Source organism: Aphelocoma coerulescens, chromosome 1 (genome assembly GCF_041296385.1).
Source record: "Aphelocoma coerulescens isolate FSJ_1873_10779 chromosome 1, UR_Acoe_1.0, whole genome shotgun sequence".
NCBI lineage: Eukaryota > Metazoa > Chordata > Aves > Passeriformes > Corvidae > Aphelocoma > Aphelocoma coerulescens.
Genome location: NC_091013.1, coordinates 107,488,535 through 107,505,829, shown reverse-complemented (window position 1 = coordinate 107,505,829; position 17,295 = coordinate 107,488,535). Strand labels below are relative to the sequence as shown.

Genomic DNA, 17,295 nt, shown 5'->3' with positions numbered 1-17,295 from the left:
CAGGACAGGAAGGCTGTGTGCCTCAGCAGGGCAAAAGGGAGCTGCAGGGAGGCTGTTTAACACTCTCATCTCTAACTGGATTAGGACATAAATCAAACACATAAAGTGTTTGATTTTACATTCAATTACCTAGGGATTTTAATTACCAATGGAACCCAACATTTATTATTTTATTTTTTTATTGGGGATATCCAAAGGATAATGACATTGAAACAGGAGTTTGGTTAGTCTGCAAAATTCCAAATCTCTAGGCAGCATCTACTTCCCTTTTCCAGCATAACAATTATGGGGAGCTAAAATCCCAAACATTTTTTGTATCCCAAACTCTTATTTGCAGTTTCCTTTTCTTGTTTACCCTTCTGTTATCTTAACACATTTCTCCCAACTCTTTAATTTTTTATTTTGCCCATCCTCCTAACCTGTGTCTTAGGCTATAAATCACTGATGACAGAAACAAGCCCTGTACAGAGTGAGGTCCTGGAAATACTTGATTTTCTGGAGAAATCACTATGCGGAAAAATGTTGAACAGACATAGACGTGTCAGCTGGAAAGCTTCCTCCTGTGCAAGGCAAACACTTTTGCATAGATTTGGTTTTCTGTGCATGTTCCTTGCTGTTGAACTCGGAACAAGACTGGTTTAGGCCTCAGTCTACATAGCTGGTAAATCATCTGAACTATCTGTGAATTACAGCTTGGCTGCCTCTGCACAGAAAATTTTCAGGGAAACCTTCCATCATTTTCATGATTACCTGAAACAAACACTTTTGTTTCTTTACCATCATTTGTGTAGCTCTTCCTACCAGCTGAGCAGCCCTCCCTAAATTAAACTGGAGTAATCAGGGGCTTTTCTCCTTTTGCTTTCCTTTTTGTTTTTGTTTTCAGAGCATTTACTTTGCCATTAAACAGGGCAATTTTTTTTTTTCGAGATATCTTCAGGCTATTCTCTGATTCACTGGTCACTTGAGGTATTAAGGCAATGACCCCAAACAACATGGACAGTGGGAATGGAACTGGCATATTTATTTTAAAATTGCAAATTTCATTATTCTTCAGAAATACTTCATCAGGAAGAATTTAATCATGGAAAATGTTGTTGAGCACCTCAGGTGCCTAAGGAAGTGGAAGAGTCACCACCCCTGGAGGTGTTCAAGCAAGAGCTGGGCATGGCACTCGGTGCCATGGTCTGGTTGACAAGGTGGTGATCAGTCAAATGTTGGATTCGATTATCTTGGACAAGTTTTCCAGCCCTAATGATTATGTGATTCTCTGATTAACAGAGCTTCATGAGGTGAATGCCAGTGTGTATGTTAGAAATAAATTGTTATTTATGTGCAACATTTTTGAATTCATCGTTCAAATTAATTGAAAAGAAATGAAATGCTGTGGAACCTTTTATTACTTCACGGCAGCAGCTTAGTTGCACATTTGCACATGCAATTATATCTTCAAAGGTTCCTGCTTCATAACCTTTTCAACAGACTGGGGGCTAATTAATTCTTAAGGAATAGTTCTCTGATCGTGTTTGAAGGTGATCTGTCTTTTTTTGTACCTCAGACTGACTTGTGGTATTATGAAACACTGCATCTGGTTCTTAATAGTCATGTCATACTGCATTAAGTCATAAAACACTGTCCTGAAAAGACTGATGCAATGATTTATCTCATGTCATATCTTGATGTGTCAGTCAAGGAAGTAGAGCATATACAGATGGATCTTATCTGTACAAGTGGCTTGTATATGTGAAGTTTTAAGAAAAGAAATAATGAAAACCACAGAACCTGAGAAAAACTGCTTTTATACTAAGTATAAGGTTTAGAATTATCTGTTAGATGGCCATATCTTATCAAAGATATGATAAATTCGTTTAAATCAGGATAGTAGTATATATATGACAAATAAAGAATCCTTGCTCTAGAAAGAATTATTAGGGATCCATTTTGAGCAATACACAACAGGAATCTTCATGGTAACGTTTGAGGCCCTATTGGGGTCTAACATCTTAAAATTTAAGAAATAAATGCTGTTTGTGGTGGGGAATATTCTAGCCAAAACTGTGTTTTGGTATATTTCTTCTTGTTTGGTATTCTTGGTATCAATACCAAAAAACATATTCACAAGGCAATTGGGGGCAAAACGTGAAATCTTTCTTTTAAAATTTCACCTATAAGATAAGCAGTAGGCAAAGTTATCTGGGCACAGAACAATTAAGTTCTTCCTGTTAGGTCCTAGATACATTAAATGTATAAAACTTCATTTTTTGTTGGTAGATAATAAATTTTTAGGCCCATTTTCATGGCTAATCAACCGTTTCTTCAATGTGCCTAAGTATGTGAGCAAAGAACAGTGAAGGCATTTTTGGTAATGAAAGTTGGCAGCTATGGATTTGTCTTTGGCTCCTAAACTGTAAGATTTTGTGGCAAGTATTCAGTCATATAGGTTGTGTACAGTGTTTGATGGTGTCCATGACTTCCAGCTCCATTAAGAGCTTTTGAGGTCTTGGGAAGCAACAACTGCATAGTGAAAATGTGTAAAATTGTATTTTATACAAAAATGGCTGTAAGAAACTAAAGATACAATCAGCTACTAACTTTAATGCCATGTCCTAGACTTTTTAAAGATATTACTCAGGATGATTTCTTATTCCCATGTTATAATACGATTTCTTCTAGTTATATTTTAGTTTTCCTGTCATTACAGCATTTCTTAGAGAATAGTGACAGCTGCTCATGTTCAAGGTAAACATTTTCTCAATTGTATAGTTTTTTAGCAGATATTCTGAAGACAAAAATGGCTGAAGGCAAGGATGTTGATGGATCTCCTGGTTAATGTGCCAATCTACTAATTAATTTAACTACATCACAGTAATTTGCAAGGAGCTGGTTATAAATTATTTATATTACCGATAAAAATCCTGGAATCAATAAGAGCTGACTCTTCCCAGGATTTTAGTCCTGTGCATGAAAACAAACTATCGTTGATAATAAGAGGAAATAAGAGGGTGTTAATTTTTTTTTACTTCTATAGAAGTATTACGGCAATAGCACATTTTTCATATTTTCTGTCCCAGTTATTTTCCTGCCCTGGATTTTATGGATATCTCAGAAGATCACCCTTGTTTCTGTGTTCTATTTTTACATCAAACGTTAATCAATTTCTTTTGCTGAAAGAAACATTAGAAACAATATTTTAGAACCTCTCAGCTGCAGTAAGCAATGTGCTTTTAAAATACTTCAAGATTTTTGATTTATTAATAATAAGTAAGGGTCACAGTTGATTTCTTGAAGAAAAAGCACATCCTTTCCCTGTCCTTTTATATCTATAACTTCTAAATTTTCTCTGTCTACTATGGCCAGAAAATATTAAATATTAAACAGATAAATATACTGTTTGATGTAGAAATCAGCAATTTTTTTTTTTTTTTTTTTTTTTTTTTTTTTTTTTTTTTTTTTTTTTTTTTTTAGGATTAATGGAATTTATATCTCCCTGTGGCAGTTACAGAGTTAGATTGTACATTTGGCCCATATTAAGGCTTCAGGATGACCGATGCATGGAGAATTTTAATGCCATAAAATCAAGATGCTTTCAAGAAACACAGCAAGTAACAATATTATCAGTAGATAATAATGAGACCAAAGGCCTAACAAAGTAATAAATATTAAATTAAACTAATACAGAACAAAATAAATAAGTGGAAGTATTGTCCATACTCACTCAATGCTTCAGAAATCAATAGCAGGTGGGCAGCAATGTAGGAGCCTCTCTGTATAGCAGAAAGGATAGGTTGTATGGGGCTCTTGTTCAACATCAGAATGAGGATATTAAAAATTAAGTAACTTCTAAAATTGACATAAAGGCATTACTAGTTTATTCTGACTTTCTTATAATGGGCCTTTATTTTGTCATAGAATAAACATATAAATCTTAATAACTTTTTTACCACATACTGTGGCACATCAACTCTGTAATAACAAAACCTAAAAGTGATTATCTTTATGTGATTTAATGTTTCCCTTTGTTTATTTGGTATGGCTCTGATAATGGAGTTTATGAACTCCATTGTCTCTTGAGATTCCTACTAGGAAAATCTTATTGCCAGATAACTAAATCTTATATTCTACCCTAAAAGCTGTTACATGATCTATGATTATTTTTTTTAAACAAAGATCTCCAAAAAACTTGGTTTTGTAATTCTATTAACACTGAGTTGCACTTTATTGGCATTTATCTCGAGAGATGCAACATTTCATAGTTCGCTCAGTTTACCTTTTTTGACTTTGTACTCAAGTAAGAACAGGCCACAGAAGAAAAGAACAACTAATAACCACCCAGAAATTTTAAATTTAGTTTGGTTTGGGTTGAGTTGGATTGGGTGGTTTATTTTTAATTATTCTATAGCAGATTTAATTCCATTTCAGTCTTCATTTTGATGACAGAAAAGCCAATGTAATGTATGGAAAGCTGATGTTTCATAGCTCGAGGAAAATTTCTCTACTATTTTTGCTACTTCTCCTTGGAAGGTCTTTTGTCAAAATTCAAGAACAATGATATAATATGTAACTCTTTATGTATAAAGAGGAATAGCATACAAAGGCAAGGGGTGTTGCAGCCTGGTCATAAAGGCCTGAGAATCTTGCTGTCTCCAGTCACATTAGTTGAACTCAGAACTCTATTGACCAACTAATTAAAAAAGTGTAAATATTATAAAATTTTGTGTTTTGTGGGTGAGTGTAACAATTTAAGTTGTATGGCCATGGGAGCAAAGGCGAAATCATTGGAAAATAATGAATAATGGAATAATAACTGAATTAACCCTTACAGTATGTCCATGGCAAGAGACAGACCTTAGAGCTTATTAATGCCAATTATTCTTCAGTTTAATATCTCATCACTTAAGTGGAAGGTAATTTGTAATTGTAATTTGAATTTTTTAAATTCATATTTTGTAATTGTAAATCGTTGTTTGCTTGATTATGAAGGAAATATCTTAGAACAAAGGGAGCACCATGATATATTTGATCACATACTGGTCTTATATGACCTGTTTTAATGACCACACAGTTGAAATTTAGAGCAGAATTTGCCACTGTAACTGGCATTAAAATATTCTTTGATTCTGTACAGCTTAGAGTCTCTAATCTCTGGACTTCAAAGGGTGACAATAATCTTATTAAGTCTTGCAGAGTAATTTATCCTATTCAAATTTAAGTACATCAGAATATTATGTTTCCTCACCTCTGACATCAACAGTTGCATTAGCTGGTTGTTTGCTTGAAGCTGCTGCAAGAGCCTTTGCAAAAAATGGGCAGTAAAATATATACTGTTTTGAATTTCAAACTACTTGCCATTCTAATATGTGGAATGTTAGTTTTGTCTGCAAGTGTGAAAAGAAAAAGAATTATTAGAAGATATATACATACTGTAACAACTACATTAACTCCATTTTGAAATTACTTTGGATAAAATTTTTTATACTACTCTGAATTAGGAAGAACAAATTCAGTCTCTGCCTCTCTAAAGTAGAGAACTCTACTTAAGAGACTGTAATAAATATGTGACCACACTTATATGTGATACATATATTATAATATATTCTTCCTGTGAACAATTCAAACTCCATCAGTAAGTAAACTGTGATTGTAAAGCATGAGTGTTTGGTCCTTTTTGATTTTTAAATTTTATTACCAAAATATCTCTCTGTCTCTATCTTAAGTAATTTATTTGTACATCAGTCTATTGGACTTTTCTTTTTAAATTTGGAACATGCATTTTCAAACTCAGAGATTTATAAAATGTCACTTATTAAAATTATATAGGATGTGAAGTGGCAAAACACATAATTTCTTAAAAAGTTTCTACATTTATTCTTTCTTTTTTTCTTTTTTTTTTCTTTTCCTTAATCTTAAATTCTGTTTAACACTTAGGCATAGAAGCCCATCAGAATTTTTATGTAATATCAGTGTTAGGTTAAGGAAATAGACAATTTCATGGTAACTGAATTCTCACAACCCTTTTTAAAGGAAACCCACTCAGTGAGCAGAATAAAGAGACAACAAGTAGGTGAAGATACACAAGAATTGCCTGTAGGCTTCCAATATGCTTTTTAGATGATATTCTTACATTTTCAATGTGATCTGACTAAAATACTGGTGAGTTTGTCTCCTGTGTTGTGTTAAATTTAGCCTGAAACCTTTCTACTAAGATCTTGAAGCCATATGGTCTTGTTAGTATTTAAATAAGAGACTTCCCAAGAAAATTCTGATGCAACAGCATAAGGCTGTTTCAGCTTCATTCCCTTCTGGTTTCCTCAAATTAATCTTTGTTTGGAACAAAGGTACTGGCAGTACTTCCTTCAATAATATTTTAATGGAGTTTCAAATAATTTTAGATTTAGACCTGCAGTAGAGTAATTTGTAACTTTAATGTTATTTCTTTTACTGAGAAGTGACTGATTTAAGGGAATGGCAGTGTTCTCTTGATCTTTTGAATTTTTGTTTGTTTGGTAATGACCTTAAATCCATGTTGATGATTGCAATGTATAGGTGTTGATGAAGTGTTTATCTTTTAGGCAGTGTTCTTCGGGAAAATGTTTGTCTGAACATCAAGCAGAGGAGACAATAGATGGAGGAAAAACTTGCATGAGTTAGGTAGAAATTGTAATAGTTTTCTATTCAATTAGGTAGAATATGTTTACTTGTTATATGTATTTTTCAGCCATCTTTGGTAAAAAAAAAAAAAAAATTTCCTATTATTATTTAAAAGATAAAATCTGACCTCAGCATAATCCTGATTGTCAACAGATTCTGTATTTGCTAGCACAGCTTATAATACTTTTCAACACACTATGATAAAATGGATAAACCAAATCAAAAAGACCATAATTTATGGGGAGGAGCAATGGAAAAGGAGGCAGTTGTACATGTAATATCTGTATCAATCCTGTATTTTTGATGTCTACTAATGAAAGACTGATTTGGATGACTCTTGGCTTTGAGAATTTGAAATTTAGCTTTAGGTGTTGCACTTTTTGGCCTGAGCACCATTGGTGATACCAAAAAAGAAACTGGATTCCTGTTTAGAATAAAACTGCCAAGTCCTTTAGCTCCTGAAGGTTTAAGACTCCTTTGAAATGTAGCTGAGAATTTTGCTTTTTCAATAAATACAGAGGTATTCAAATAAGTGGGTTTGGTTTTTTTTAAGACTGGCACAAAATTATCAGTGGGAAAATCATATTTAGAAATTATCAAAGAAATATTAGGATTACATAAGGGTTTAATATTTTGCATTTTAGAAAACCTCAGTTATTTCAATCCAACATGAATGATTTCAGGGCATGGAATGAAAGCTGAAGGAGGTGTTTTGATCCTCCAGTTTAAAGATTTCAGATTACTGTATGCTGATGACATAAAATATCTTAATGCTGTCTTAAAATAGAAATGTATTTATCAATCACATTGTAATTAGATTAACTGAGACTGCATTGTTGTCTTTGCCAATTTTCAATGAAAATAAAAGGTATTAACTGTGATCTCTAAGATTTATATGGAATATTTGCACACTGTGCAACAAATTGAAAAATCACTGGACTTCTGAGACATCCATTTAAATGAGTAAGTGATTCAACTTCTGAACTAGGTTAGAATATTGGTCTATTTTTCCAAAGGTCAAACTTTCAAATGATCTGCCTCAGCTTTATTGCCTATAAGAGGCTGAATTCTTCTACACTATACGTGTGAACAGAAGTCTGCAATCTTAAAAGCATTCTATAAGTTTGCTTTTGTCTCCTATTACAGATGATATGTGCTACCTATTGACTAGTAGCCCCCATTATTTAATTTATTGAAGATCTTTTTAAAAAACTTGAAAGGGAAGAGGGTGGTGTCTTTATGATTCCTTCAGAGGGATAAAAAACAGAAAAAAAAAAGAAAGTAACTGGAGGCAGTACCAATACAAGAAACAGAGGAAAGAAATGACAGAAAGTAGGAACTGTGTTCTGCCTGTGAACTGTGTTTTGGGCAGTGAGGATGGTGAAGGATCTGGAGGGGAAGCCATATGAGGAGCAGCTGAGAGCACTTGGTTTGCTCAGCCTGGAGCAGGGGAGACTGAGGGGAGACCTCACTGCAGTTACAGCTTCCTCAGGAGGGGAAGACGACGGGCTGCCCACCCAGCTGCTTTCTTATTCCCTGTGCTCAGCAGAGCAGGAGAAGAGATTAAGATGTAAAAGCTTGTGGGTAAAGACAAAGAGATCACTGACCAGTTCTCATTGTGGGTAAAACAGACTCAGCTTAGGGAAAATTATTTTAATTTATTGCCAGTTAAATTAGATTTAGATGGTGAGAAAAAAAGACAAAACCTAGACCAGCTTTCAATTACTCCCTCCTCTTCCCAAGATCAACTTCAGGCCCTCATTCCCAACTCTTCTACCTCCTTCCCTTGAGTGGTGCGGGGGGATGGGGAATGAGGAGGTTGTGCTCAGGTTATAAGAGGTTTTCTCTGCCTGTCCTTCCTCTTCAGACTATTTCCCTGCTCTAGCATAAGTCCTTGCCATGGGATGCAGTTGCCTCAGGACACATCCACCTACACCAGTGCTGTACCCTCCACAGGTTGCATCACTGACCTCTCCATGGGTCACAGTGCAATACCTGCTCCTCCTTTGTCTCTCCAAGGGTTGTGGGGAGAGAACTCTGCTCTGGCACCTGGAGCATCTCTCCTCTTACTTTTCTCTCAGCTCTTTTTTTTTTTTTTTCCCTTCACAGTGAGCAAATAATTTTATTTGGTTTTTTTCAATTATTTCATGATAAGTTAGGACAAATAGACATAATATGAAATTCATCTTTCCATATAAAGAAATCAGAAATTCTGACATTTTCCCCAGTGATATAGTTGTATGGTCGTTGGAAACTGAAAATATATAAAATCATAAAAAATATACTAACACCATCAACTGAAAAATAATTTACAGTTTATTTAGATTAGATATTTATTTAAGGATCCAGATATTTTTGGCACAACTCTTGGCTCTCTGAAGAGACTTCCAGAAATTATTTTGTTGACAAAGTTCTGGCAGGTGAAAAAGTGAAGCCCTGTCTATCAAATATGACATTTCATGCAATTGCTCTTTTAAATGCCATCTTTCCATAAAAAGTGTTTCCCAATTTCTGTTTGTGCTGTGTCTACATTATTTTTGAAAGGCATCCTCTGATCTTGTCTAAGTTTTGCAAGGGTGATTGGCAGGGAGGCCAGGATATGCCCCCAGTGGTCACTGACCTCCATGTGACTGATAAGGATTGGCAAGTCAGCGGCTGCCAGCAGAGAGTTGACTTGGAAGGATTTGGAACACAAGCATCAACTTAGCTTCAGTGTTTTGGTTTTCTAGGGTGTCCTCTCCTGCCCTCATTTGGTCCCTCCCAGAGGAAAGATATTGGGTACTGTCTCTCCAGTTTCTTGCCAAATGAAGTGCACATTTCTGAAGCCTCTACAACTTTCTGGGATGAATATTCTATCTACTCTTTCTCAAATCAGCCATGTAAGTAAGAAGCCTAACCCAGTATTTAATTAAATCATGTGCATGAGGTTCATTTTCTATTTGATTAGTATTTTCCCAGTTTTGTGGAGTCTGAATTGTAAGTGTGCATAAGCAACAAGATTTGTCAAATGCTTTATTTTACCTTTTCACCAGTCGTTACTAGTCAAAACAAAGCAAAAAGAAAACAAATGACCCTTAAAAGGCTGGGTAAATAGGATATCCTAATTATTTGATGTTTACTCAATTACTGCCTCTGATATTCACAATATCTTAGAATATGTATGTATCTAAAAAATTATAAAATTTTAGTGTGTCTGCCATTAATTTATATCTTTCTAAATAATTGAGTGCTCTAAAAATTTAAATGAATAATTTATTTTTCATTTGGTGGTGTTATTATAATTTTTAGGTATTTAATCTTGAAATAACTTAATTATGTTCCTCTTTAAACATTAAATTGAGTAAGAATGAACAATAGTAAACAGTGAAAAATCATTATAGGGGTATGAAAAAAGGAAATAAAAAGTATAATAATCTCTCAGTCTACATTTGAAAAAGAGACAAGACAAGATAGGCCTTTAAAACAAAAAAAGTACAAAAAGGACTAGAGAAAATTTTAAGCTTCAGGTTGAGATTTTTAGCAGCCATAGGTCCTCTGCCCACATTAATTGCTTTGCTAAGGTCAGCTCCTGTGTCTGCCTCTGGGTCTCTGAATGATATTCCACAAGGCATTTCTCTTTTTCTTCTGTGTCTGCAAGTGGCAATAGCACTCTTTAGAAAACTGCATCACATCTTCACATCCAAAGCTCTTTGGCTGCCTTTATAGATTTCCCATTTGAAGTATCTGAGACATTAAAATTGTGGTGAGTTGGGAGATCCTTTTCAAAACAAAATACTTACCTGTCAGAACTTAAATACAGAGGAAAACTCATAAAACAACATCTATCAAAAAAGTGTGTGTTCTTTTCACATTTTTCTTTTACTAGACTTCCACAAGAGTGAAGTTCTTAGTGCCTTTGCTCTTTTTTCTAACTAACTAATATGTTTTAAGTCTCTTCACTAAAACATGAGTGTTCTTACTGACTTTGATATCAGCACTATTGGACCTTGTTATTCTGCTGCTTTCCCCTCTGCCATGCTCTTGTATTCTGGAATACCTGGCATGAGAATAGGGAAACATTTCCCAAATTGTTCTGTCCATTAAAAACTGTGGAACTAATCACAGGTTTGGTTACATGTGCCTAAGGTGATTCAAATTTATGGGGATTCAAATCACTCAAATGCTAAAATGGCATGCATGATAATGGGGGATTTTAAATAATGTATCCATTGGAAACTACTAGCAAGTAATGAAATTTTTAAAATATCTACTCACACTGACACCTTATTCATATGATAGTTTTGTGTGCTGCATGGGAAAAAGAGCAATTTATGTTCTTGTGATTAATCAAATACTTTTTTTATAGACAAGAAAAGACTTTTTTAACCTTAAACATAGGAGCTTCTTTTAATCTTTTTTTAAAACACATTAGTAATTTTGGTAAATGTTATTACGGTGAAATTATAGGGTAGGGTACTTTTCTGCTTGTATTAGAAAATGGAAGATGATTCTTATCCTAAACAGAAACAAACCATAATTCTGGGGGGAAAACCATGTACTGTATGTCAACATTCAAAATAAATGTGCAGAGCTTCCAATTCTGTAGTGCTGTGTGGCAAACACTTTAAGAATATTAGCTTCCAACTTCCCACAATCTGATTCATTGCCTTAATTTCAGCTTAAAACTTAATGCTGAAAGTTTTCAGATTCTTTTCTCACGGGAGTTTTCAAAAGTATTAATTAAAATATAATAAAATAAAGTGAGCAGTTGAATGGTTTTCAGAACTGCTTTGAATTTTACTACAGAGAGAAGCCTGGCAGGGTGCACCCGGCGCATTCCAGGGAAGCAGCAGCAATGTAGGGCAGTTCTGCAGATGGTGCTAATTCATTTAGCTCCAGGAAGCCATGCATCAGAAGTTGTGTCACTGGAGAAATTTGCCAAAATGGTGATTGCTTCTTCTGAGACAAGGAAGTCCAAATCACTTCAAAAACTTTTCACAAAAAATGTGGCACTGTGGGGCTTAAACCCAGGGAGCCCCATTCTGGACTATGATATCTAGTCCCCAGTGGTGGGGAACATTAGAAAAAGTGGCAGCTTTCTTCTCTGGAATCATTAATTTAGGATGTCCAAATCTATCATGAATCTTGCTTCTCAAAGAAGTTATATATCTCCAGTTTATGTTGGCATATTTCTGTGGAAAGCAGGAAAATTATGATTTACTTAACCCAAGCAAGATTCTGACCTACTCTTGCAGGCCTCATTCAAGCAACTACTTTTTATCAGAAGTAATGGTAACAAAGAGTTACATTCCTCAATCAAAAGGCTGAAATACCTTAGATAACTGGTTAAAACATATCATATGGAAAGCTGTACCTCATAAATATAAGAATCAAGCTACCCCATTATTTCTGGGTATGCACTGCAGAGGCTCAGGAAAATAAATCAATATATAGTGTGGGGTTTTAATTACTTTTTTCTTTGCAAATTATTCCAGTTTCTGACAAGATTCAGGGTCAAGATTCTATCAGCAAACATCTCAGAAATATCAAAAATAGTAGAAATTCGTATTTTCTAGTTTTCACAGAAAGAGAATTAAAAAGAGCAAAGATGGTCAAAAAGGCTCAGGGCAACTTTTTTACAGTCCTCAATAAATCTGTCTTTTTCTTTTTTGAACATATTTATGCTTCTAATTTTCACATCTTATGATAATAGGTTCAGTGTTTACCTATGTGGTACCTGGGGAAAAATGTTCTTCTGGCTGGTAGTTTAGAATTACTGCCTGATTGTTTAACTGGGTGTTCTTTGCTTCTTGCCTTGGGACCCAGTTCATTAGAAAGAATTACTTACAGTTCTTCATAGCAACTGTGATTTTTCTCTGCAGAGAAACTATTTTGGACATGTACTGGATTTCTTTCCATAAGATTTTTGATTTTTTTTTCTTGGATGCTCTATTCAATTCCCACTGTTCTGAGCATTGTCCCTAAACTATTTTTTTTTGAAATAACAGAGTAAAATGTGAATTTTCTCTGAGAAGTCCAAGTGTCTGTGGTTTTTTCCCAACTGGTTCAAATTTTGCTATTTTTCCTTTTAGGCCAAATTGTGCCTGTCTCCATTATTGCCCAGAAAATCTCACTAATGGCATGCATTAGAGTATTCACTTAACTTGAAGAATATTACATGTGAGTATGTGATACATTAAGGAGGATTCTTTTATCCTACATGCTTAATTTCTCTCCTTTTATGTTTTATTCCCTGTGGAGCAGTCTGGTGATTGCTCCCTCGAGAAGTTAAAACATTAGATTTTTCTTATGGTTCTGTTATATTTTGGATAAAGCTCTGAAAAAACCAGGAGCTCCTTCAGCAAGGCTATCTCAGGTAACAAAGAAGTGCTAAAAAAGCATTCCGTGTGTATACAGATGTATTTAACCACAAAACTGAATGTTTGATAAGTTTTTGTGTGTTGTTGTATTTTGTTTTATTTTCTTTTTGAAGGTACTGAGTTTCACCTCAACTCAGGAATAGATCCTGAATACAAAAATAGCGCTTTTCATCTTGGAAATAAGGTGCCTATAAAAGCTCAGACAGCCAGAGCAAAATGTTAGATCTCTTCTTTTATTTTTTCTTTTTTTTTTTCATAGAAAACTTACTGTAATCTGAGCCAGTCTTTTGTCTTTCTTTTTTTATTACCCTTAACAGAGAAGTATAGTTGTATTCCAGTTGATTTTCAGCCCTACCCTCAACAGTATGTAGTCTTTAAAAATAAGTTTATTTTAATTCATATAGCTTAAAAATTAATTCTGATTTCTTCTTAATGCTACTATTAGTTTCTTTTAGAAGCTTAGTTTTACTTTAGATAAACTAAATATTCTAACATTCTGGAGCAAGAGAGAAAAACCTAAAAATATATTAATCATTTTGCCTTGATTTTTCTCCAACAGTTTCAAAAAGAAACAATATATAACCTGGGGAATTTATCCATGTGCTGAATTGCTTTAGGATATTCTCTTTTATCACTTAAAGTGCTCAGTGAATTTTACTTCATGCTGCAGTTAAGGACTATAGCACAGGATTCTGAGCCATCTTTGAAGATAATTTCTCATTTTCTGTCTCATGAGGGGAGGAATGACTCTTTCTTCGACCCTTACTTGGTTTAAGGCACAGTCAAAGAAGAGTTTGCAGAGGGTTTTGTTTTGTTTTGTTTTTTGAAGTGGGCAAGTAACAATGTCAGTAGTGATATCCAAAAATGCAGCTGCTTTCCTAACATCCACTGTATTGCAGTAAGCCAAATGTAAATTAGCACAATGGAAATATCTTTGTTTGGAGATAACAGTGTGGGAGAAACCACACTTCTAACAATGGAATGACCTTTTCTTCCTTGTCCTACCTATCTTTGACCTGACAGTATTGATAGATACCTTTAACATCCTACTTCTTTGATGGTTTAGGATAGTTCAGAAATTACTCTCCTTTTAGTGAACTGAGATAAATCACTCACTCCTTCATCTCCTTGACCCTGTTTTTTGCACTCCTCCTCCCTTTCCTACCCCACTCTGATCTTCTTATTCTTAGAAAACAAAATCCCTTGGTAATAAAGTACACAATGATTATTTTCTACCTGTTCAATAGAAGCTCTTTTTCTGAAACAAGCTTTTCTTAGCCAGTGGCATATTAACTGACCCTTTGCCATGGTTTTAGCTGGGATATGGTTAATTTCTGAGAGTGGATTTTATCAATGCCTACAAATATCTTAAGAGCATGTGTCAAGAGGACAGGCCCACGCTTTTTTTGGTGGTGCCCAGTGACTGGACAAGGGGCAACAGGCACAAACTTAACCACAGGAAATTCCATCCAAATAGAAGGAAAACTTCTTTGCTTAGAGGCTGAGAGAACACTAGAACAGTCTGCCCAGAGCCTTCCATGGAGATATTCCAAACCTGACTGGTCCTGTGCAACCTGCTCTAGATCCACCTGCTTCAGTAGGGGGATTGGACTAGGTGGTCTCCAGAGGTTCCTTCTAACCCCAAATATTCTGTGATAATATGTAGATTTATTTATTTATTTATTTAAATTATTAAACTATTGTTATTTCCCCAGAAAGTTTTGTCAATTTTACCCTTCCAATTCGCTTTCCCCCATCTGCTGGGGGGAAAAGTGAGTGAGTGGCTGTGTGGGGCTTAGTTGTTGTCTGGGGTTAAACCACAACAGAAACCATAGATCATGAAGAAAGTTTTCCTTTGGAAAGGGAAGATTTAGTTGCAAGAATGGAAAAAAAACTTGTGGGTAGAAGATGAGAATGCAAGTGATAGATGAGGTGATAAAGCAGGGCACAGGAGAGATTAACAGGTTTAGTTGTCTTCAATAGATAGCAAATTCTTAAAGTGTCTCCATTTCTTGTCAAAACAAACCCTAAACTCCTAACAGTCTTTTTCAGTTGGCAACACTAAATCTTCTCATCAATGTGATTAAAAAAATTTAAATAAGAAAGAAAATAAAGAGGATTTAAAAAAAAAGATTAATTCTGCCAAAATGTGTCCTCATAATTTAACCATTATTTCTTCTGTTTATTTCTTGGTCTCACACTCAAAAAATTCAGCTGTTTTAACAGTTATTAGTTACTCTTGATGTAAGGACACTACACATTTCCAACATTTTTTTTCTCATTTTTCTCACAAAGATTTGGCATTTACAGCTGCTCTGACACTTCCCCAGAGCATTCTGAAAAACCTTACAATGCCATATTCAGGAACAGACTGGCACAAGGGCAAAGTCCTGGTGTCAACTCTCTACTGAGGTAAACGTACACTAGAGGTTACATTTAGAATATCCATTTGCATCAGTATCTCAGATTTAATAGTATAGTCACTATGTCTCATAGCTACTTCGAAAGCAATTATTTTGACAATTATTAGGAGGCGTTATAAATAATTCAGGACATAATAATGCAAAATAAATCCATTAAGACAAAAGCCCTGGGGCAGAAAGCCTGGCTCTCATGAAGTCATGAACAAAACACTTTTCCTGAAGACCAACTTTCCTACCATATAAGTGTGTATAAGAATGGACAAAACAGCTTACAAAATGTGTAACATTATAATTCTAACATTTTAACTCCCATGCTTAGCACTTACCTAATGCAAATAAGGGAACTGTGATTCCATCAATTAAAAATAACAGATATATTCTCTTGAAAAATGTTAGGTAAATTTGAGAATGTCACTATATCAAGCCTGAAGACTCAGCAAAGATGGGAGGAAGGGCTGAAGAAGGCCTGGGTTGCCCTCAGAACAGAGATGTTCAGTGTGCTGGAGACAGAGATCTCAGTCTGCTCCGCGATATGTAGCAGACGGCGACGGTTTCCTGGATATATGTAGAGAGATCATTTAAATATTTTTTCAAGTTGCTTTAGGCTGTTGATTTTTAAATCCTCAAATAAAGATAATGAAGCTCAGGAGGATAAGCAGCACCTGCAAAACAATCCGCTGCATCCTGCATTGTTTTCTCTTTTCCTTCAAAGCATTTTATGTGGTGATTGCATCAGGCTGTATTGAGTTCATAATTTTTAAGGATTCCAGGTAAAACAGTGTAGTTGTGTACAACACACCACACAAGAAAACTATTCTAGATGGAATCTGGTTTGCTAATAATAAAGAATATGATTGTTTACATGTTTTAGGCAGCTTTATTTGGTACAATAAAGTTGAGTAATACACTCAAAATACATTTTAATTGCTTGAAAAATTGTCTGATTAATGTAATAACCAAGGCTTAATGATATGTATAAGATGCAGTGTTGTTTCCATGATGCTTGCAAAATCTTTGTAGCCAAAATATTATCATATGGTTTTCTCTCCTTTCCTTTCCTATTTTTATGAATAAGCTTGTGCTGTTGCAATCCATCTGTGCCTCTTGGATCTTATTCAAAGGCTGTCCATGCTCCATTGCCCGTACCTATATGTCCTATCATAGAATTAAATAAGTGGACATCTACAGATACTTATAAATAGTGGCATTTTTCCATTAAAATTATATATTGAAGAGATAAATCATCGAAGACTGGTAAGACATAGTTTCTAAAAAAACACAAACCAACCCACTAAAACAATTTATCCTGCTTTAAGATATGAAAAAAAAATGATACAGCACTTTCTAGAAAGATATTAAAAAGGCTGACTTTATCACAATTTGTCAATTTTGTATTGTCAAAAGGAGATGAGAATTCTGAGCAATTCTGATCAGGAATGATTAATTCAGTAGTATTTAATTGTACATTTAGAATGGAGTGGCTAATTGGATTATTTGACTTTCTGAGCCTCAGAACCCATCATCAATTCTGCATACTGAATGTTAAATATTGGATAAATCATTTGACCCTCTCTACCACAAAAATAGGTGAAGATTAATATTTTTAAATTTCATGTCACCAACAGTATAAAAGAGATGTGTATCTTTGCTCATAACTGCTATCACTTAACATCTCATAGCTGGCCACATTTTTTTCAGTGTATCTCCGGACACAGGAAGGACAAGAACGTGTCTGAGCATTGCCAGGTAGATTTATCAAAAGTAAATTGTGTCTGGGCAATCCAGTTTCCTGTTTTAGTGAGATGACTGGTTTTGTGGGCGAGGACACAGAGTAGGATGTTACATGTTGCAGTGGGTTGACCCTGGCT

General features: G+C 34.7%; 1 long non-coding RNA gene across 1 annotated transcript; it reads left to right on the top strand.

Annotated features, from left to right (window-relative positions):
- Positions 1–9,332: 9,332 nt before the first annotated feature.
- Positions 9,333–16,711, top strand: LOC138119786 (uncharacterized). The gene is made up of 3 exons (XR_011155622.1): positions 9,333–9,524; positions 12,717–12,804; positions 15,824–16,711. It is a non-coding gene; the product is annotated as an uncharacterized lncRNA (long non-coding RNA).
- Positions 16,712–17,295: the final 584 nt, after the last annotated feature.